The 22,124-nt window shown below is 38.3% G+C and overlaps 2 long non-coding RNA genes and 1 pseudogene across 5 annotated transcripts in view; 2 read left to right on the top strand and 1 right to left on the bottom strand.

Annotated features, from left to right (window-relative positions):
* LOC123390632 overlaps nt 1-3,482 on the bottom strand; it is a 22,684-nt gene extending 19,202 nt beyond the window's left edge. For 2 of the 4 annotated variants that reach the window (XR_006605165.1, XR_006605166.1), the window contains exons 1-3: nt 3,310-3,482; nt 3,090-3,173; nt 2,000-2,130 (exon numbers count right to left, since the gene is read on the bottom strand). This is a non-coding gene — a long non-coding RNA (uncharacterized LOC123390632). The remainder of the gene's footprint in view (nt 1-1,999; nt 2,131-3,089; nt 3,174-3,309) is intronic. The other 2 variants (XR_006605163.1, XR_006605164.1) reach the window with 1 other exon arrangement.
* LOC123390633 overlaps nt 1-22,124 on the top strand; it is a 27,151-nt gene extending 5,027 nt beyond the window's left edge. The window contains exon 3 of the long non-coding RNA XR_006605167.1: nt 21,980-22,124. This is a non-coding gene — a long non-coding RNA (uncharacterized LOC123390633). The remainder of the gene's footprint in view (nt 1-21,979) is intronic.
* On the top strand, nt 3,371-3,489 carry LOC123390634 (annotated as a pseudogene).

Genomic DNA, 22,124 nt, shown 5'->3' with positions numbered 1-22,124 from the left:
AGAGATTTCTATAAAATTACTAAAACAGTCTACAGGCACTTTTGACCTGTCAGGTCCATAATCCTAGAAAAATTATTTTTGTCCCTAGAGGCCTCACATGTCCTCCCTCTGGACCCTTTGAACACCTGCAGCTGGACTTTATTCAATTGCCACTTAGTAGGGGTTACCAATATGTTCCTGTTTTTGTATGCATGTTTTCCAGATAGGTTGAAACCTTCCCCTGCCACAAGGCTGATGATGACCTTATGTGGCTAGATGGGAATGCTGAATCCATGAATCATTTAATAAAGTCAGTTAGATCTTCAAATTTACTTGGTTGAATTTTTTTTCAATAGGGTTTTCTATATTTATTCCACTTCATGTTTGGCCTTTTGTTCTATCTCAGCAACTTTATAAGGTAAACCAAAATTCTAAATATTAAATTCTACTTACTGGCTGCTCCAATATCTTCCTGACCTTATGTTAGCAAACACATTCATTCAATAAATATCTACTAGATGTGTAGTATATGAAGTGAAGGGCCACAAAGAAAAAAAAAAAAAAGCAGATATAAACTCTAACCTATAGGAAAAAGCAAATTGCCTTAAAGGAAGGTTTCCATAACTATGGAATTTAACATATGAACTTTTAATGTAGGATGTCCTCCCTATAGTAAAAGAGAAGGTCTAGTTTAGATTTTTCTGAAGTATTCTGAAAATGTCATGGCCAAATGGGTTTTGGAAACACTAACTCTCACTCATAGAGTCCTAAATAATTCTGACATAAGATAGAAAGTGCCAAGAACCATATAAACCAAAAAACATCACTTTTATAGAGTTGACTCCTTTGTCTCACCATCCACCAACCAAACCATTCCTAAACTGTGTGGCTTCTACTTGTAAGATGTGTCTCAAATCAGCTCATGAAAAGATACCATGCAAAAATAACCAGAGGATTCACAACATATAGTAAATGTTCTCTGACCTTAGGAAATTAAGTTACAACTCAGTAACAGAAAGACAACTATAAAAGCTCCAAATGTTCAGAAATAAAGTAACATACTTCTAAATCACCACTGAGTTAAACAAAAAGTTATGAGTGAAATTAGATAATATTTTGATCAGAAGAACAATGAAAGCATGATATATCAAAACATATAGAATGCAACTAAACACATGCTAAGCAGAAAATTTATATCTCTAAACACATTTATGAGAAAAGAAAGAAGGTTGAAAATCTGTGCTATAACTTCTAAATCAAGAAAAAGAATAGCAAAGTAAACCCAAACAAAGTAGAAAAAAGAAAATTGGAGCAAAACAGTGAAGGAAAAAACAAATATGTAATGAGACAATTAACAAAGACAAAAATTAGGTCTTTGAGAAGATTAATCAAATTGATAAACTGTTAGCAAGACTGATCAAGTAAAGAAAAAACACAAATTACCAATAAAACGAATGAAAAGGGAAATATCACTATTAAATCCACAAACACTAGGGTGCCTGGCTTACTCAGTTAGAGGCGCATGTGACTCTCAGTCTTGGGGTCATGAGTGCAAGCTCCACACTGGGTGTAGAGATTACGTAAATAAATAAATATTTTTTAAAAATGTATAAACACTATAAAGATAGTAAGAAGCTATAATAAACAATTGATGTCAATAATCAAATAATAATTTTATCTGAAAAAATCTGGTAAAATGGACAAATTTCCTGAAAAATACAAGTTACAAGTCAACACAAAAAGAAATTAAAAATCTGAATAGCCCTGTATCTACTAAAGAAATTGAACCCATAAATAAAAAATAAAAAATTTAATAAAAAAAAAAAAAAAAAAAAAACTCTTCCAACAAAGAAACTGTAAGATTCAAGAGCCCTGCTAGTGAATTGTCCAAATATGGCCAGAGCTCTCTTCACCTATTGCTCTAATTGAAACTGGCTCTTTCCTGAGAATACCTTGTTCCTTTTAGCATCGCCCCACCTCCCCCAGTGGTGGCTGTTTTCATTTCCCACAGCCCTTGTACCTGAGTCTGGAGTACAGATGGAACACTGACTACAATGGAGCTTAGATCGTTTCAGTCTACACTGCAATGTAGACAGTGGAGTGCTGCCTGCTCCTGAGAGCCACTTCTAAAATATTATCCTTTCCTTCTTCCTAAAAAAACAAACAAACAAACAAACAAACAAAACTTGTCTTGGGTGCCTGGGTGGCTCATTCATTAAGCAACTGCCTTCAGCTCAGGACCTGATCCTGGAGTCCTCGGATCAAGCCCTGAATCAGGCTCCCTGCTCAGCAGGAAGCCTGCTTCTCCCTCTCCCACTCCTCCTGCTTGTGTTCCCTCTCTCACTGTCTCTCTCTCTCTGTCAAATAAATAAATTAAATCTTTAAAAAAAAAATCTTGTCTTGAAAATTATGCCCTCAGATTTTACTACCCTCTATTCCTCTTTGTTTAGCCATCACAGACCCCTGGAACTTCCCTCGCATGCCTTGAAGAATATTATTACCTCGCCACTATCAATTTCTCCTGTACTATTCTTGACATATTTATTACTTAACAATTTCAGTATCTATGTTCTTCTAATCACAAGCTTTTCAATTTCTTAGCTTATACTTCCCAATCTTGTTCTCTACTCTACCTCAGTCACACATGCTCAGGACATGCCCCAGACTATGTTTTTATCCATAACTGCACTGTTTCACTTCCCTCCCCCCTTAACTAGCTTAGTGCCATGGACCATTATATTAATCACCCCCTATCATACACCCTCAACCACCTTGTCCCTCTTTCCCTCATAGTGTATTAGTCAGGGTTCTCCAGAGAAAAAGAACCAATAGGATATGTATAGAGGGATATGTAAAAAGAGATTTAGTATAGGAATTGGCTCATGCAGTTATAGAGGCCAGTGAGTCCCACAATCTACCATCTGCAAGTTGAAGAACTATGAAAACTGGTGGTGTAATTCAATTCAAATCCAAAGACCTAAGAATCAGGGTGCTATTGGACAAGTCCTCATCTGAGTCCAAAAGCCCAAGAACCAGGAGCATTGATGTCTGAGGGTAGGAAAAGATGGATCTCTCAGCTCAAGCAGAAAGAGAGTGAATTCAAGCTTTACCTGCCTTCTTGTTCCATTCAGACCTTCAGCACATTAGACGAAGCCATTTGTATTGCGATTCATCAATTCATGTGCTAGTCTTTTCTGGAAATAAGCACATATGCACAACCAGAAGTATTTTACCAGCTATCTGTGTATCCTTAGACCAGTCAAGCTGACACATAAAATTAACCATCACATTTAGTAAAATCCAACCGTAAATATATCCAACTCACTGTACCTGTAGCTGAATGTAGGTGAAGAACACATAAATATGTTGACTAGTCTCAGTTTAAATTGTTGTCTATGGCCATACCACCCTGAATACACCTGATCCCATCTGATCTCAGAAGGTAAGCAGGGCCAAGCCTGGTTTGTACTTGGATGGGAGACTGCTTGAGAATGCTAAGTGCTGTCGGCTGTTAAAAGAAAGAAGAAGAAATTCCTAATACCTAACCTCAAGTAGGCCGGTAGTGCTTCTGGAGAACCCTACTGCACTTCCTACTCAAGTGGTTACAGCTTCTCCTCTTTAACTTCCTTCCCTCTCTATGTAATCAGTTCATGAACTTGCTACCCATTTCAGTGAGACACTTTTTTTTAAGATTTTATTTATTTATTTGACAGAGAGAGAGAGACAGAGTACAAGCAGGGACAGTGGCAGGCAGAGGGAGACAGAGAAGCAGGCTCCCTGCTGAGTAAGGAACCTGATGTGAGGCTCCATCCCAGGACTCTGGGATCAGGACCTGACCTGAAGGGAGATGCTTAACCGGCTGAGCCACTTAGGTACCCCTCAGTGAGAAACTTTACTGTGAGAACTGCCATATGATTTCATCACCTTATCTCTCCTGACTCTGACTTTCTTCCTATTTCTGCAGAGGGATTAGACATGGTCCTTGCTAGGCAACCCTTAGTTCACAGCTAAGGCTCACTTTTGCACCAGGTCAAATCTCCTTTCACCCACCCAAAGACATCAAATAAGGAAATGTTTCCTCTTGCTTTTACATTTAATAAGGAAATGTTTCCTCTTGCTTTTACATCAGCAAATGTTTCTTCATTATTAGATCACTCCCATAAATATGTTATAATATTTCCCATTATAGAAAGAAAAATGTGGCCTCACTTCCTCCTCTAGTTACATACTATGCTCTCTGTTTCATACTATGCTCTCTGTTTCATGAAAACTTCTTGAAGAAGTTACCTATACTTACTGTCTACACCTCCTCTTCTATCATTCAGTCTTGAAACCACCCCAGCCAGGATTTTGTCAAGGTGAGCAATGATGATAAGTCTCAGACCACATTTTACTCAACCTCAACAGCATTTGGTCCATTGATTTTTGTCTTTGTTCTGTACTTGTTTTCTCCTCTTGGCTTCTAAGACACCACTCTTTCTTGGTTCTCTTTCTACCTCATTGAGGACTGCATCAGTTTCCTTTGCTGGAAATTTCTTTTCTTTGACCTCCATGTGTTAGAATTCCCCAGACTCAGCCTTGGACCTCTTTCCCTCTCAATTTATCCTCATCCCTTAATAACCTCATAAAGTCCATCTAATTCCCACATTTTTTTTTTCTCAATCTCTGATTTAACCTTGAATTTCCATCTTGCAGAGGGGGATAGGTATCCAACTCCTAAACCTGTTCTTTCCATTGTCTCCCTCATCTCAGTAAATGGAAAATCTGTTAATTCATTTGAGCTAGTTAAAAAACTTGGAATAATTGAGGCACCTGGGTGACTCAGTTGGTTGAGCATCTGACTCTTGGTTTCAGCTAAGGTCATGAACTCATGGGTTGTGAGGTCAAGCCCCATGAAGGGCTCCCCACGCAGTGGGGAGTCTGCTTGAAGATTCTCTCCCTCTGCCCCTCCCCACATTTGTGCACATGTCCCCTCTCTCTTTTTCTCTTTCAAATAAATAAACATAAATCTAAAAAAAAAAAAACTTGTAATAATCTTTGACCTTCTCTTGCTTTCATATTCCACATGCAATCTATTACCAAGCATTTCTGAAATTCCACCACTTATCACTCTTTCCACCATTTCCATCCCTCCCAAATAGCTGTCTTCTTGAAGTTTTAAATAGTCTCTTTAGATGACCTCCCTCCTTCCTCTTTTGCCCTCTACTGTGGATCCTCATGGTAGCCGCTAAAATGACCCTGTTAATAGCATAAATCAGATTGTGATATTCCTCTGCTCAAAACCCTTCAAAGGCAAACCATCATCATCATAGTAAAAGCCTTATAATGACCTCAAAACCCTACATGATATATCTCTAGAATCTCCCTCATCTTTCTTCCTGTAATTATCCCCACAACCTTCAGAACTAACTTCCCCTTCATGTTCAACATGCTCCAACCTCACAAGCTTTGTACTTCATAATCTCTTCAGCTAAAATGTTCTTCTCTCAATGTCCACATGGCTTGATCCCTCACTTCCTTCAGGTTTCTGTTCAAAGATCACATTATCAACAAAGGCTTTCCTGACCACCCTGTATAAAATATCAGCTTCACCCCTATCCCAAGGGTAATCTATTTTCCTTATCATGACCCTTTTCCCCAGATCACTTATTATCACCTAATATTTAATATACATATTTTTAAATTGTTTATCTGTCTTCTCTCTGAAGAATGTATGCTCCACAGGTAAACAGCCTTAGCTGTTTTGTTTACTGAGGTATCTCAAGTACCTAGTACTTAGTTGTAAGTACTCACTAAAGGGTTGTTATATGAATATATCAATTTCTTTTTTGCATTATCTTTGTACACCTTAGTTGTGATTTGCTATTCCTTTACACATATATTATAACTTAATCTTTGTTCTGAATGAATTATACTCTTTACAGCTTTCAATGACACTTTTATTCCTTTATTATGCTTTCAAGCTCTGAACAGTCTTTGAGCATTACTATATATTATATATACCTTTCTTATAGCAACTACTTCAGTTCTTTCCAACTTTATTGAGATATTCATGTAACTCTTAAATCTACTACGTTGTAGTTAATACTAATCTTGCTGAAATCTTCATCTGGTTTTGGACTCTCTGAAATTGTAGGTGTATTCTCAATCTTTTTGTCAGTTCTCTTCTCCTCTTTGATGTTGTAATACTTCCAATATGGATCTGTGTTTTACTTACAATTCCCTTACTGTTTCTTGCAACTTTGCGTGTGTTTGTGCATGTGTGCACATGCGTATGTGTGCATTTATGCTGGTGATAGTAAAACACAAAGGTGAAGTTCTATTTTTAAGAAATTGTAGCATAACATAGATATTAAGGCTTCAGAGATTAAAATATCTAGGCTTTAGCCCCTCTTCCACTATTTCCCAGTTATGACCTCTTACCTTTTTTAAACAACACACTTATCTATAAATCTGTTTCTCTTCCTTTACAAAATGAAATAAATAATAATTCAAATAAAATAGGATAATGTAGGTAAAACATTTAAAACAATGGTAAATTTAAAGTATTCATCATAAACTTAAAAAAATGAAAGGCCATTAGTAAGCAGAACACATTTAAGACATTACCTTATTTGAAGAATATCATTAAACCAAAGGAATATTTACAAGCAACACATGCCTGGGATCATTCTACGTCCTAGAGGATTCCTTCAACTCACAAGGAATGAGTCAAAACCAAAAGTATAACCAAAGGTAAGAAGTGGAACATGGCCAGCAATAAATATTAGTTGTCATTTTTTTCTATTGAAATAAAGATTTTGTGTAATGTACTGGAAAACTTCCCATTTTCCTTCAAGGGACTATGTTATAACATAAGTTATTCAACATTTAGAAATTGTTAGATAAGGGGCACCTGGGTGGCTCAGTGGGTAAAAGCCTCTGCTTTCGGCTCAGGTCATGATCCCAGGGTCCTGGGATGAAGTCCCGCATCGGGCTCTCTGCTCAGCAGGGAGCCTGCTTCCTCCTCTCTCTCTGCCTGCCTCTCTGCCTACTTGTGATCTCTGTCTGTCAAATAAATAAAAATAAAATATAAAAAAATTGTTAGATAACTTTGAAATCTGAAATTATCTGTAATGTGTAGAAAAGAAAGCAGACCTGATACAGACTAAAAAAATCTGTTGAAAAATGTCATATCTACGTAGATAATTATATTGTCTACTTAATTTTTAACAATTTAGCTGATGATATCAATAGAGAAGTCTTCAGAGTAATTAAAATGGAAATCATTTCCCTGGGCAAATGTCATTTTAAAAGTGCAGTTGTGGGGCGCCTGGGTGGCTCAGTGGGTTAAGCCGCTGCCTTCGGCTCAGGTCATGATCTCAGGGTCCTGGGATCGAGTCCCGCATCGGGCTCTCTGCTTAGCAGGGAGCCTGCTTCCCTCTCTCTCTCTCTCTCTGCCTGCCTCTCCATCTACTTGTGATTTCTCTCTGTCAAATAAATGAATAAAATCTTTAAAAAAAAAATAAATAAAAAAAAAAAATAAAAGTGCAGTTGTATGAGAAAGGTAAGTTTTTCAAAGCCATCAGCTTCCAGTACATACTCAAAAATAACAAATGGAATAAATCATAAAATAGACCTTCTTATGACAAACATTAATAACTTCCAAAATGATATATACAAAATATCTCCATGATATGTGGTACACATGTAGGAAGAAAGAATTTTTTTTTAATTTTTTATTTTTTAAATTTCTTTTCAGTGTACCAGAATTCATTGTTTATTTTATGAGAATGGTCAAGTTAAAGGATTGTATAAAGCTCAAATATATTAAGCATCCAAAGCCTTGTAGACACCAGAGTTCAACAGAGGAGTGAGAGGAAAGCAGAGGCATAGGTGGAGTAAGGTTTGTCTTGTGAAATGGTCAAGAGAAGCGTTTGATAACCTCCCACAGTCTATTGCCTGACTGGCTTGTTCATCCGCAGCAAGGGCTACGAAGTTGTTTCACAAGTCCTATCGCTTGTCCTGTAACCCTACACTCAGAGGTTGATTATAAGTTCCTGCAGAAAATGGAGGACATACTTATACTACCTCCAACTGATAGAGCCTGGAACTAACAGAAGTTGGAACACAAACAATATATTCAACCATCAGAGGTTGTGGACTTTGAGGGATTGCTAACAACTGTAAATATAAAGAGGCACAGCGGGACTGGGAGCTCTTGCTTAGTTACACTTTTTTTTTTCAGTCCTTCAAACAATACTTAAAACTGTTTTACTTCTTGCAATGACAGAGTAGGCCATTTTAAAAAACCAACCCTCTTCTAAAAAGACTAGAAAAGTTAGACGAAAGTGTTTTTGTTTTGTTTTGGTTTTGTTTTTTTTGTTTTTTTTTTGTTTGTTTTTTGAGAGAGAGAAAGAGGGGGCACACAGAGGGACAGAAGGAGAGGGAAAGACAGAATCTTAAGCAGGCTCCATGCACAGTGTGGAGCCCAACGTGGGGATCAATCTTACAACCCTGAGATTGTGACCTGAGCTGAAATCAGGAGTTGGATGCTTAACTGAGCCACCCAGTGCCCTGAAATGTTTTTTTGTTTTGTTTTGTTTTTAATCCACTGAAAGGCTGGGGCACCTGGGTGGCTTAGTCAGTTAAGCGTCTGCTTTTGGCTCAAGTGAGCTCAGGTCATGATATCAGGTCATGATCTCACGTGAGCTCAGGTCATGATCTCAAAGTCCTGCATCGAACTCCCTGCTCAGCAGGGAGTCTGCTTCTGCCTCTCTCAGCTCATGCTCCCTCTTTCTCTGTCTCTCTCAAATAAATAAATAAAATAAAAAATAAAATCTTTTCTTTTTTTAAGAAATCCACTGAAAATGGGACGCCTAGGTGGCTCAGTGGGTTAAGCCTCTGTCTTCACCTCACATCATGATCTCAGGGTCCTGGGATCAAGTCCCGCACTGGGCTCTCTGCTCGGTAGGGAGCCTGTTTCCCCACTTCTCTCTCTGCCTGCCTCTCTGCCTGCTTGTGATCTCTCTTTGTCAAATGAATAAATAAAAATCTTTTTTAAAAATCCACTGAAAGGCATTGGAGATTTCTCTAGGTAGAGAGGATTATAAAATCAAAATCCAAGAGAGGAGGAAAGCTGAGAGAGTAGTGTAACATTTGGGGATGTTTTCTAAATTTTCAGTTTCCAAAACTAGCATCTGAGAGTTTGAGTAGTTGAATAAAGATTTTGTGGGGACTCACTCATCCTCCCAGAAGTATATAAAGATTATTTTAAGATTAAAAAAACATTTGAGATTCAACAAATGCAGAAAGAAGCCTTCTTGGAGCTTTAGTTATTTGACTAAAAGCAGAAACTTTTGAGAAACACGACTGTTATAAATTCCCTTTTCAGGATAGATCTATTCCCAGGAGAAAGACCAAGAGTGAACCTACCCTAAATCTTTCCAGGAGAGTTTCAGGGTCATGAAGAAGACAGAAAGACCACTGGCACCTGCATAAACAAACATCACATCACAAACTTTCTTTTCTCTCATTTTTGTTCTCCTAAAACCCATTTTGTCGTTCCTAAAGGAATCTATTTGCTCTTCCCATAGGAACCTTTTCTCCCCTTTTCTCTCCTCCTACTATGTTAAGTATATAAAACCCCAATTCTGAACACCCCCTTGGGTTACTCATCACCGAGTATATGCAATCACACATATATAGATACCAAGTAGCGAGTTGTATATAGAAGGCTAGAATTTGAAAGAATGATCAAGGCTGGAGATATAATTTTTAGAATTATAATATATGGGTGGAATTTAAAACTATGAGGCAGGTGGAGGCCACAAAGGGAGTGAGTGAGCTAAAGGAGAGAAGAGGAAGAATTTAGTGGGGTGGGTCAATCCAAGACAGAAAAGCTGGGAGGAAGGGAGAAAAGGAAGGAAGGAAGGAAGGAAGGAAGGAAGGAAGGAAGGAAGGAAGAAAGAAAGGAAGGAAGAGAGAAAGGGGGAGAGGAGGAGGAAAGAAGAAGGGTGAGATGGAGGAAGGGAGTAAGGAAGGAAGGAGAGAAGAAAGCAAGGAAGGAAGGAAGAAAGAGAGAGAGAGAAAGAAAAGAAAGATAGATAGACTAAGAAAAGCAATAAAAGGGAAAGAAAAGGAGCAACCAGTGAGTGAGCAGTGTTCTGGTAGCCAAGTGAGGAAATGTATCAAGCAGAAGTAAATAATCAACCAAAAGTTCAAAAAGATTAGGACTAACAACTAACCATTGTATTTAGCAATGTGGAGGCCACGAAGGGCATATAAAAAGAGTTTTTGTGGAGAGCACAGAAAGAAGGATGGCTCAGACTGAGGTTTGAGAGAAAAAATGGATGGATGAAGATAATTAGGGAAAAGTTAAGAATAAACAATTCTTTCTAAGACACTGTGGCAAAGAGAAACAAAGAAATGGGGCTGTAGGTAACAAGATGAATGGAATCAAGAAATGAATTTATCTTCTTTTTTATGTCTGTTCTTGAATATTTAATTGATGGTGAATTTGTGATTTCATTAAAAAAAAAAAGCAGACCTATAATGAACCTAGAGAAGGGAAGTATCATACTTTATAATTACTTTATAGTAATCATAATTACTTTATAGTAATTATGATTACTATATTCAGGGAATCAAAACACATGAAGGAGAATTTTAACAGATAAATACAACTATTTTTTAAAAAACTAAGAAATTCTACAACTGAAAAAATATAGTAAATGAAATAAAGGACTCCATGAATGTTAATTTTAGATCATATACAGGGGTTACATGTCTGTTAATGCAGTCAAATGAGCTATACCCCCAACATGTCTGTTAAAGGACAAGTAAATTTCTATCATACCAACCATTTCAGAAATAATGACTCTAAACTCTAGATAAATTATAAAAACAACTATCTGTAGACACCAAAAGAGTGACCAAAAGTAGGCACATTCTGAAGGAGAGTCAGCCCTTGGGAAGAAGGGACTTGTACGGAGTGAGTTTTTCATTTTTACAATTTCTAGCTAAAGAAGAGGCACCAATCAGATCCTTGTGGGATGGGTAAAACTCCAACAGAAAACCTGCCATCTTGCTGTGTAAGGAGCCAAAGGACAGAACTTAGAGCAGCTACAGTAGCCATGAAGTGAGGAGGGAATCCCAGACAGGAGAGAGAGAGCAAGAGGGGAGACACAAGTTCTACTTTAACTCGTGCTTTTCCTCTATTATCAGGAAGTATTCCTAAATTTAGAAATTCCGAAAGTGAATATGTGCCTGCCTCACTGGAATACAAAGAACCTGTCAACTGTATTGTGTTTCGAATTCGACTGCCACAAAGAAACCCTGATGAGGAGTAGTAGGTAGAGCCAGAGTGGATGGAAACAGGCAGCCCTGTCTCCGAAGCCATTGGGGAGGGAGGTAAGAGGACTGCCAGAAAATCAGCCCTGGAGCAAATATCCCACAGGAGGTCCCCAGCAGCCCTTCCTCAACTGCCACAGTACTGTCTCTGACCCCTTCCTCATCCTCTCTTTTACTCCAAATTTGAAGACTTGCCTTTGTGACATTAACAATCACCAAGGACATAGAGCACAAGAGCAACCGATTGCAGGAAGAATGATTGACACTGGAATTCACTACAATGAAGCTTAAATAGTTTAATATTACCAGTTAAGGGTTGGGAAATGTATTGTCTTTACTCCTCCCACAAAATATAGTAATGCTCCTACCATATATGATGGGAATAAAAATTTTCCATGCCAAACCATGGACTGACTCACATAATAGTTTATAATAATAACTAATGTTGATTGTGCTGGGCATAACTCTCAATGTTTCAAAAACTGTTAAACTCATTTCATGTTCATAATAACCCTATGATGTAGATATTATTTTCCATTTTACATACAGTGGAACTGAGGCATAGAGAAGTTAAGTGATTTACACCAAGTCAAAGCACAAATTTTTAGTAAGTAGGTAGTCTGGATTCACAGCTAGCCTCCAGAATCCATGTTCTTAATCATCATACATGCACCTTTTCATGGAATGACAAGACCCTTCCATAAAAAAATAAATTGCAGAAGTAAAATTTCATGTTAACAGTAAGAGATTTATAGATTATTTATTTTTTACAATTTTTACCATTATCATCAGTACCTGCATTTTGTACAATCCTATGCCAGTTTAGAAAGGTAGAAAGCTAGAAAAGAGGTGAGGGACACAAAAGAAAGTGCTAGAATTGTAAAGATAGTCTATGATGCTCATACCTGAGCCTAGTTTTTATCCAAATTAATAAAGAACTATGGAATGTTAATATGTAGGGACTTTATAGCAGAAAAAGACATTTTTCACCAGCCGAACTTGAACATATTAAAAAAATAATGTTTCCACAGGAAAATACACTAAGATTGGCAAATACAGCTTAATCTTTAATAATTAAATTAATTGGTAACCCAGGCATACCTGGAGGGCGTAAGTCAGTATTAAAACGTTAAGTTTTGCCTCATTTATTTTTGTAAATGTGTAGAGTAAATTGTACATTCTCATGAATAATTTCTGTCTTATACATTCATTTTGTATATTTGGCACACTCTTTGGCCCAAAGAACCTCAAGGAAAGAAGTATTTACAGATTATTACAGAACCCACAGAGACTTGAAAACTGTTAACAAAAAGACTTCAACTGGTCAGGTAGTGATAGTTGGAGTTGATGCACAGAAGACTTTTTATTAGTGAAATGATTCTTAGTAAACCTGCAGAAAAATACAGCATACAATGAAGAGAACCAGAACATATAGACAATATCAATCAAGGTCTGTCGTGCCTTTTTGCAACTTAGATCTGGGTGGAAACAGGGTAGTTTTTTTGGAATAAGCAACCATGTTAGAGATGGAAGACATGCTTCCAGTGCCTTCTCTAAAATACAGTTCTGCTTATGTCATTCTTCTGAGTACAGCCTTTGCTGATCTCCACTTCTTGTGTAATAAAGCCCAATTCCTGGGATCCAAGGCCATTTCCCCAGCTGGCACAGCTCGCACTGCCCCACTCACTAGCAGTGAGACTTGAAGCCTGTCCCTTAACTTTCTCCCAAGCCTCAGCTGCCTCAGTCCTCAAATGGATTCTCAGTAGTGCCTGCCTTCCTTGGAGCTTGTGGCAATCGAGGGAAGACAGAAACCATTCTACTATTTTGAACGAGAGGAAAAGTAATGAGGCACTCGGAATAAACACAGGTGAGGGGAAGGGCTGCGGTCAAGCAGGGAATGGTAAGGCAACCCAGAGGTTGGCAACAATGGAAAGCAACTAGCACTCCTGGGAGTAGAGGACCATATACTGGAGCATAGGATCCCACCTCACCCTGGAGTGCCTGACCGTCACACCGAACAGGGGAGCAAGCTAGAAGATAGAGCTGGGGCCAGAGAGGAGATGCAGCTGTAGTCAATGATCAGATATGGTGAGACAGAAATATCCTGATTTCCCTGTCCCTCCTTTCCACTCCCTCACCAGGGTCTTCTTTTGAACAATCTGACTGGCTGCCAGTTGGCAATGAAACCTGGGAATTGTAATCTCCTTCGATACTATGTGGAGCCAGGGGAAGGGAGGGAAGGGATTACGAACAAAAAGCAAATGACCAGTAGTGTGGTTAGAAGAACAAATGGCAATCACCTTCAAAGCCCGTGGCCCAGTGCCTACACATAGTAAATACTCAATAAACTATAGTTGTTAGAAATATTTTTTGCCTATTTTTTGTTTTTAATAATAATATTCAATGTGATATTCAATGTGATACGGAGATATAGGCCCTTTCTTTTTTTGTATTTTTATTGAAGTATAATTAACCCACAATGTTATATTTCAAACATATAACATGGATTCGACTTATTTCACTCTGTAGAATACCCTCTAGGTCCATCTATGTTGTCTCATGGCAAGACCTCATTCTTTTTTATGGCTGAGTAATATTCCATGGTATGTATGTATGTATGTATCTATCTATCTATCTACCTACCTATTTATCTAGATACCTTTCATCTATGGATAGACACTTAAGTTGCTTCCATATCTTGGCTATTGTAAATAATGCTGTGTTAACATAGGGGTGTGTATATCATTTTGAATTAGTGTTCTCATTTTCTGGGTAAACAGACAGAAGGGGAATTATGGGATAGTAGTATGGGATGGTATGATACTTTTTATTTTTAATGTTTTGAGAAAATTCCATGCTGTTTTCCACTGTGGCTATACCAATCTACATCCCCACCAACAGTATAAGAGGGTATCCTTTTTTCACATCCTGACCAACACTTGTTATTTCTTGTCTTTTGGTTACTAGCCATTCCGAATGGCCTGAGGTGATAACTTGTGGTTTGGGTTTGTATTTCCCTGATGACTGGTGATGTTGAGCATCTTTTCATGCGTCTGTTAGCCATCTGTATGTCTTCTTGGAAAAAAAACAGTGTCTATTTCAGCTCTTCTGCCCATTTTTTAATTAGCCTCCATGTGTTTATGATCTTTCCAGATTTTTTTTCTTGCAATTGAGTTCTAGTCTCATGCTATGGTGGTCATATGCTTGATATAATTTCAGTCTTCTTAAGCTTATTGAGATTTGTGATGTGGCCTAACATGTGAACTACACTGGAGAGTGTTCCATGAGTATTTGAAAAGAATGTGCATTCTTCTGTTTTTTTGAATGGAATGTTCTGCTTATATATGTTAGATCCATCTGGTCTAAATTGCTATTCAAAGGATTTTTCTGTTAATTTTCTGTCTGAAGGATCCATCCATTGATGCAAGTGGAATGTTTAAATCCCCGACTAGTATTGTATTAAGCCAGTTTCTCCTTTAGGTCTGTTACATGTACTCTATGTATTTAGGTGCTCAGTTACAAATATTATCAGAGCTCATTTTCCACTTCTCATCCAGAACCCACTTTCCAACCACTATAAGCCCCACACCAGTGTTCATATACTGTCTACTCAGCCAGGGAGGCTTTTCTCTGCTAGTTGACTGTATGTGAGTAAGGATTAGAGCTCCCTCAGGACTCCAGCCTGTTCATAGGTCACAGCATGAAGCTGCTAATATTCTTCAGGGCTTACTGTGGCTGAAGACCTTTGGTCAAGCACCACCTGGTGACCAAATGCATTGTCATCCCCAGGATTACTCAGAAAAGCCTCTCCCCTAGTGTTATCTGTGATTCTCCCTAGACCAGGAGACACTGAGGCTTTAGACGGCAGTGGTCTGATGTGTGCTTCTCCTTGCTTCTGCCATGACTTCCCAAGTTTGGCTAATTTCTGCTAATTCCATGGAACACTCAAGGGAGGGAATAGGCAAAATAGAGAAGTGTTACTGCTGTGGGCAATAGGGTCTCCTTCCTCTAGGGCTCTAAGCATGTGAAACACACTTTAAATTTCTCAACAGAAGACAGGAATTTGAGGTTTGTAGGTTTTAATCTATTCATTCCTATTTCCCACTAATAATGAGGGGTCACACTTTGGGGTAAATTCCATGATCATTTGGAAATATACCAAGTCTCAGGGTCAGCATTTGAGTCACCCTGGCAGAATCTTAGCGAGAAACACAGCAGATACAACATTGTTGAAACATCTATGAGTACCTTAGCATAAAATTATTAAGTATAGATCATTATTATTTTTTAAAGATTTTATTTATCTATTTGACAGACAGAAATCACAACTAGGCAGAGAGGCCAGCAAAGAGAGGAAGGGAAGCAGTCTCCCTGCTGAGCAGAGAGCCCAATGTGGGGCTCGATCCCAGGACCCTGGGATCATGACCTGAGCCGAAGGCAGAGGCTTTAACCCACTGAGCCATCCAGGCGCCCCTAGATCATTATTATTTTTGTATTCTATTGCTACTCTGTATGACAAAATTACTGCAAATTTAATGACTTAAATAATACAAATGTATTATCTTAGGGATCTAAGGTTATCTTAGGTTAGAAGTCCAGCAAAGGATTCACTGAGTTAAAATCCAGATGTCAAAAAATACATTCCTTTCTGGAGGCTCTGGAGAATAACACTGTCATTGTCTTCTCTAGCTTTTTAGAAACTGTCCTGCAATCCTTAGCTCACGGCCACTTTTTTTCATCTGTAAAGCCAGCAATGTTCCATCTCTCTGACCATTTTTCCATAGTCATGGAAGGTCTTGTCTTTTAAGAACCATGTGATTAGATTGGACCCACCTGGATAATTCAAAATAATCTCCCACCTCAAGGTTCTTAATCTTAATTACATCTGCAAAGTCCCTTTTTCCACGAACGGTAACATAGTCACACTTTCTGGAGATTAAGACATGAACATCTTTAGAGGGTCATTCTGCTTACCATAATTATATAAAAATTTCTGCAGTATTCTTATTAACTGATTTGATAAGCAGAAAGTATAAGACTATATAAACAATTTTTGCATGTGCATTTATCTATTTAGACTATCTCTTTAGACTGATAAGCAAAGCACCAACAATCTACCCTTCCTGGTGGGAGAAAGCGTGTTTAAGCAGACTTCTGCCAAAGCCAAGGCTGCCTTTCCTAATCCCCCATCCCAACAAAAAAGATGTCTAGACACACTAATAGGTCATAGGGATGAGCCCAACTGTCCCAGTACAGATATATCATTAGCAAGTGTGAGGGATTCTATTTCCTCATCTGGACAGAGTCAGCATCCAAAAACCTCAAGACAGAGAATCTGAAAAGTTTTATTCTATATTCTCCAGCTCCAATCAACTATTTATTGGCACCTTCAGCAATTTCAATAGTTTCTTTTCTCTTCCTTCCTTTCCACCTTCCTTCCTTCCACCACATTAATACTCAATGCCTACTACATTCCAGTTACTGTGGTAGGGAAAGTGATCAAATGGTGAGCAGGACTGACCCTCATAGAGTTTCCTTTCTAATAAGAATGTATATAGTTAAACAAGCCATTTTTTAGCTATATTAAGTGCTAAAAAAAGAACCTAATAGAAGATCTAACCTAATCTCTAGTGAGTCAGAAGAGTTTTGTTGAGGACACAACATTGGGGCTGACTCTTAAAGAAAGACAGAAAGTGAGAGTGGCTCAGGCAGTTACCATGTGAATGCCCATGGTTTTCCTCTTTCCTCTTTTTTCCTTCTGAAGGAAGGTGGGCGGCTTCTGCTGCTCACCAAGTCAGGTCTCTGCCTCAGTCTAGTCTCTGCTTCTGATCCACAATTGAGAGCACCTCAAGATTCAACTCATGATCTCTTTGCCATTCAAACTTAATCATCTTTTCCCTGGTTGAGCATAACTACAATTTAAATAGTCTTCAAAAATATTATACTATGATTTGTCATTGGGTTAAAAAAATGTATTGCATATACAGAATGGAACCAAACAATACAATGAGATATAAATTTGATATAAGGGAAGCAAAACCTTGTAGTTGGATGAATGACTGCAATTTTTATTTTTGTTGTAAAACAACAACAAAGTGCTGTAATAGTCCTACAAAAGTAAGATGTTGACATGTCACTGAAACTAGGTTACATTATTTTATTGACATACATGTGAAATGATTTCTCATCACTTGCCAAGCATTAGGATTAAAGGCAAGAGAATCCCAAATCCCTTGGTGTAGATAAAAAGATGTTTCACTGAAATACAAGGCTGGTATGATCAGTTCGGGTCTTCCACAGAACTATCAGCAGGGCATTGTGTCACAGTCTCACTGGGTATACAAAATAAGAGTGTATTTTGACAATCACATCCCCTTCAAATTGATAAAATAAAATAGTATCAAAGCCAGGCTTTACTGTTGACAAAGAAAATAATTTTTAAAAATTTTTTAGTCTTAAGAAAAAAAATTTTTTAGTCTCCTTTAGTATGCCAAGATTTGAACTTGGTGCCTCAGATCATGACCTTATTACATGCTTTACTAAAACACATATAGAGGAAATAAAAAGCCTGTCCCTTCTTGGCAAATGACTCTGAAAAGAGAAAGATATGGCTGTAGAATGTCCACAATAGCCAAACTGTGGAAAGAACCTAGATGTCCATCAATAGATGAATGCATAAAGAAGATATGGGGTGTGTGTGTGTGTGTATAATGGAATACTATACAGTCATTAAAAACCTGAAATCTTGCCATTTGCAACGATGTGGATGGAACTAGAAGGTATTATGCTAAGCAAAGTAAGTCAGTCAGAGAAAGACAGAGAGAAGACAGAGAAAGACAATTATCCTATGATCTCCCTGATATGAGGAATTGAGAAACAAGACAGAGGATCATAGGGAAAGGGAGGGAAAAATGAAACAAGATGAAACCAAAGAGGGAGACAAACCATAAGAGACTTTTAATCTCAGTCAGGAAACAAACTGAGGGTTGCTGGAGGGGAGAGGGCTAGGAGGGAAATCACAGACCTGCACCCCTGAAACTAGTAATATATTATATGTTAATTTTTTTAAAAGGTAGGACTGTAGGAAGAATAGGTGGTAACAGTATGTGTGAAAAACCACTTCCCTCCTAATAAAAATCCTAGAGAAAGAGATGCATTACCTTAAGGAAAGAATGTGAGGGCAGGATATGAGGGGGACTTTTCTCCACTTCTAATAATAGTACTGTGAAAGGAAATCCCCATCATAGCTTAGTATGGTTAAACTAAAAGAAATTCTGGATTCAGGGTATCCCCTCTGCTGCCATGTGATATGGAAGCTACCCAGAATTTCAAAAATTTCCATTTACTTTTGAAAAGTAAATGGTGCACACAGACAAGCCTATGGTAGTTGTCTTTAATAGGGCCGGGGTAATGCTGTAACTTGGAGCAGAAGGGTGGATATGCCTGACTTGGGACCAATTAAAAGGCACTGCCCAGACATCAGCACTCAACACAGCAGCAAGGAACATAGGGTCCTGTGCAAGCAGAAAAAAGAGAGGATGAGTTCCAGCTGCTGAGTTGGGCTATAGGTGTGTTAGGATGTGCAGTGGCCAGAAATATAAGTGACATTTTCTGTACATAAACCATTGAGGACTAAAGAGCGATCCATGGGCACCATGTGGACACAAGAATCACTGACCCTCCTTACCACTGGGACCTGGCAAGTTCTTCTATGTACATAGTCACCCCAGTGGGGAAGAGAAGGGAAAAGAGAGGAAATTTGAAAGATGAGTCATTTATTCCAGAAAAAGAAAAGAAAGAAAAAGACTTTAAAAAAATTATTAAATTGGGCTAAGTTGCCTGAATTGGTTTCCTTCCTCATATCCAATTTTTTTTCCATTACCTAATGATGTTATTTTAAAACATTGCTTAAAATGTGTTTATTTTACTTAAGACCACATCCTAGAGATGTTCCAATGTCAGTACACATAGATCTACCTCATTCTTTTCAACTACCAAATGTTATTTCATTCAATATAACAATATTTTAACTAGCACCTTAGTGAACAAGAGTTAAGTTGTATCAGATGTTTTTCACACAAACAAATACAGCTGCAGTTCGTGTCCTTGAGAACAGTGTTCCTGCATCAAATTCAAGCGTGTGGTGCTCTTTCCCACAACTTTTCCAGCTACCTTCTCAGTTCCTTATTGAGACCAAGGCAGGGCCCACCAGACCTGCCTAGCAGTGAACAGAACTTAAACTCAGGGTTGGCTCCCAGCTAGCAGAAGCTGAAAGTAACTGGAAAAGTCCAGTGGCCTGGTTATCACAATAAACCATCATAACGGTGGGATGCCTGGGTGGCTCTGTCGGTTAAGCATCTACCTTCGGCTCAGGTCATGATTCTAGGGTCCTGGGATCAAGTCCTACATCTGGGCTCCTTGCTCAGTGGGGAGTCTGCTTTCTCCTCTGCCCTGCCACTCCCCCTGCTTGTGTTCTCGTCTCTCTCTCTCTCTCTCTCTCTCTGACAAATAAATAAAATCTTTTAAAATATCATCATCATAATGGTGCTTACTATGGAGTCAGGCATGGAGTTATATCTTAATCTATTGTTCCTCATTGATGGTTGGCAATTACCTGGCAGGCTCAGAGCTGTTGAGTCTGGTTAATTAATTATACACCAAGAGATTCAGGCAACCCCCTCCCAAAATGAGTTTCCTAACAACCTGAGTTTCCCTAGCCATCCCTCCATGGTATGCCTCCCGGGGAACAAAAATCAATGGATTAGTCTCTGCCACTGTTTTTCCCACCCAGTTCGGAGTTGCCTAATAGACCCAGAATCAAACTGGTCTCCCAAACACTCCCAATTACCCAGCGTTCTCTATTAAAGCACTCTATTCTACTAGAATATGTTTAAACTATGGCTTCAGGGAGCTTCAGGCATTGAGTCTGGAGATACAGACCAGTTACTAAAAGGAGTTGTATATCTTGTATCGGTTGCCCACATGGCTACAATGTGGCCCCAGCCATGCAACACTGTGATGTTTTTAAATAAGAAACCCTTCAGCAGGATTCAAACATAATTTAATTAACTTATTACTTTAATTGATAGCCTTGAACTTAAATGGTTAAATATATGCTGTTGCTTAGAAATCCCTATGGCAAATGCTTTTTATTAATTGATTTATATTAACATTAATTATGGATCATTCTAAGCAATTTGGATTGTGTGGTTTTTATTTTTATCTTCCTGGATGCATATTAATTTTTTATCTCCACTGTTTTGAAGCTTTTCATTGAGATAAGTTCTTTTTTATCGTCGCCGTCATTCTTTGATTCTTTTTTTTTTTTAAGATTTTATTTATTTATTTGACAGAGAGAAATCACAAGTAGATGGAGAGGCAGGCAGAGAGAGAGAGAGGGAAGCAGGCTCCCCTGATGAGCAGAGAGCCCCGATGCGGGGCTCGATCCCAGGACCCTGAGATCATGACCTGAACTGAAGGCAGCGTCTTAACCCACTGAGCCACCCAGGCGCCCCTCATTCTTTGATTCTGAAAGGTTATGCTCCAAAGAGCAAATATAAATAAAAGTAGATTAATGCCTTATTCATTGTAGTAGCTACCATTTCGAGATAACAATTTCTATATTCATTGTGGTAACAACAGCTCTAACAATTCCAAAATCCATACTAGCTTGACATTTTGGAATATGTTTCTTATTCAGGTCAGTTCCAAGCAGTAGAGGGTGAGAGGGAAGGAGAGGTTCGGCTCCACACATCCATTCAGGATCCAGGGCAATTGCAGTGTTTCCCATCTTTACCACAAGGTCAACTAGGGCCTATGCATCCAGGAAAAAAGAGAGGAGGGGATTTCAGAGGTTTCTTGGATCAGTTTCAGAAGTGAAGTACATCACATATGCCTTCATTCCACTGGCAAGGATTTGATCACTGGCCATACCTCCAACTTTGATAAAATAAATAAAAGCAGTGTCTAGAATCCTATATACTGATTACAACTATGTACATTCAAATGTTCTTTAGGAAAATAACAGGTTGTAGAAAAAGTACTAATAGTTTAAAAACAGTTGCAATAATAATAATCATTTAATAGGTGTCTGAGATGGACAAAGTGCTAACAACTTTACACATATTCTCTCTAATGCTTTTATACTGCCCTGTAAGGTAGATAACTCTGTAGCAGACAGAGTTACCTGCTAACAGATCTCAGCAGAGAAAATAGGTCCCAACCCCCTTCCCACACTGAATCACCAGTGGGTGGGACCAGATACAACTCAATTCTGGCCAATGAGACAGGGAAAGTGAACCAGGGAACTTTCTTCCATATACAATATGGAGCTTTTTGAAGAGAGAGTCCTATTGCCTTTTTGCTCTAGATATGATTACATGAGGCATTATTTTTTATGTAAGGTGTCCATCTTGGGACCATGATTTGACCAACTTAATAATGAAAAAACAATATACTCAAGCGGGTAAAGAAAAAGTAAATAAATAAATAAAAATACAGCTTGGACCCCTGATGACATTGATAAACTTCTCATTGGTTCTACAATAGCTTATCTTCAGATTTCTTTTTAAGTGATTTTTAATGCCTTTATGCATAAGCCACATTTGGTTGGGTGTTTTATATTTCAGCTGAGGATAATCCCAAACCATACTTTATATTTCCTTCACAGACCTCATAGTGAGCTCCTACGAAGCGGAACTTGGGTATAAATCCATGTTGCTGTGGCTCTGAAATCCAAGAACTTTCTACCACAATGCAGTGAAATCAAGGCACTCCTTGCTGCCCCCACTACCTCACACATATGCTATAGTAAA

The sequence above is a fragment of the Mustela putorius genome, unplaced genomic scaffold (genome assembly GCF_011764305.1).
Source record: "Mustela putorius furo isolate JIRA1106 unplaced genomic scaffold, ASM1176430v1.1 tig00000130_pilon_pilon_pilon, whole genome shotgun sequence".
Classification (NCBI taxonomy): Eukaryota; Metazoa; Chordata; class Mammalia; order Carnivora; family Mustelidae; genus Mustela; species Mustela putorius.
The sequence above is the reverse complement of the archived record's forward strand: the minus strand, read 5'-3'. Positions and strand labels throughout refer to the sequence as shown.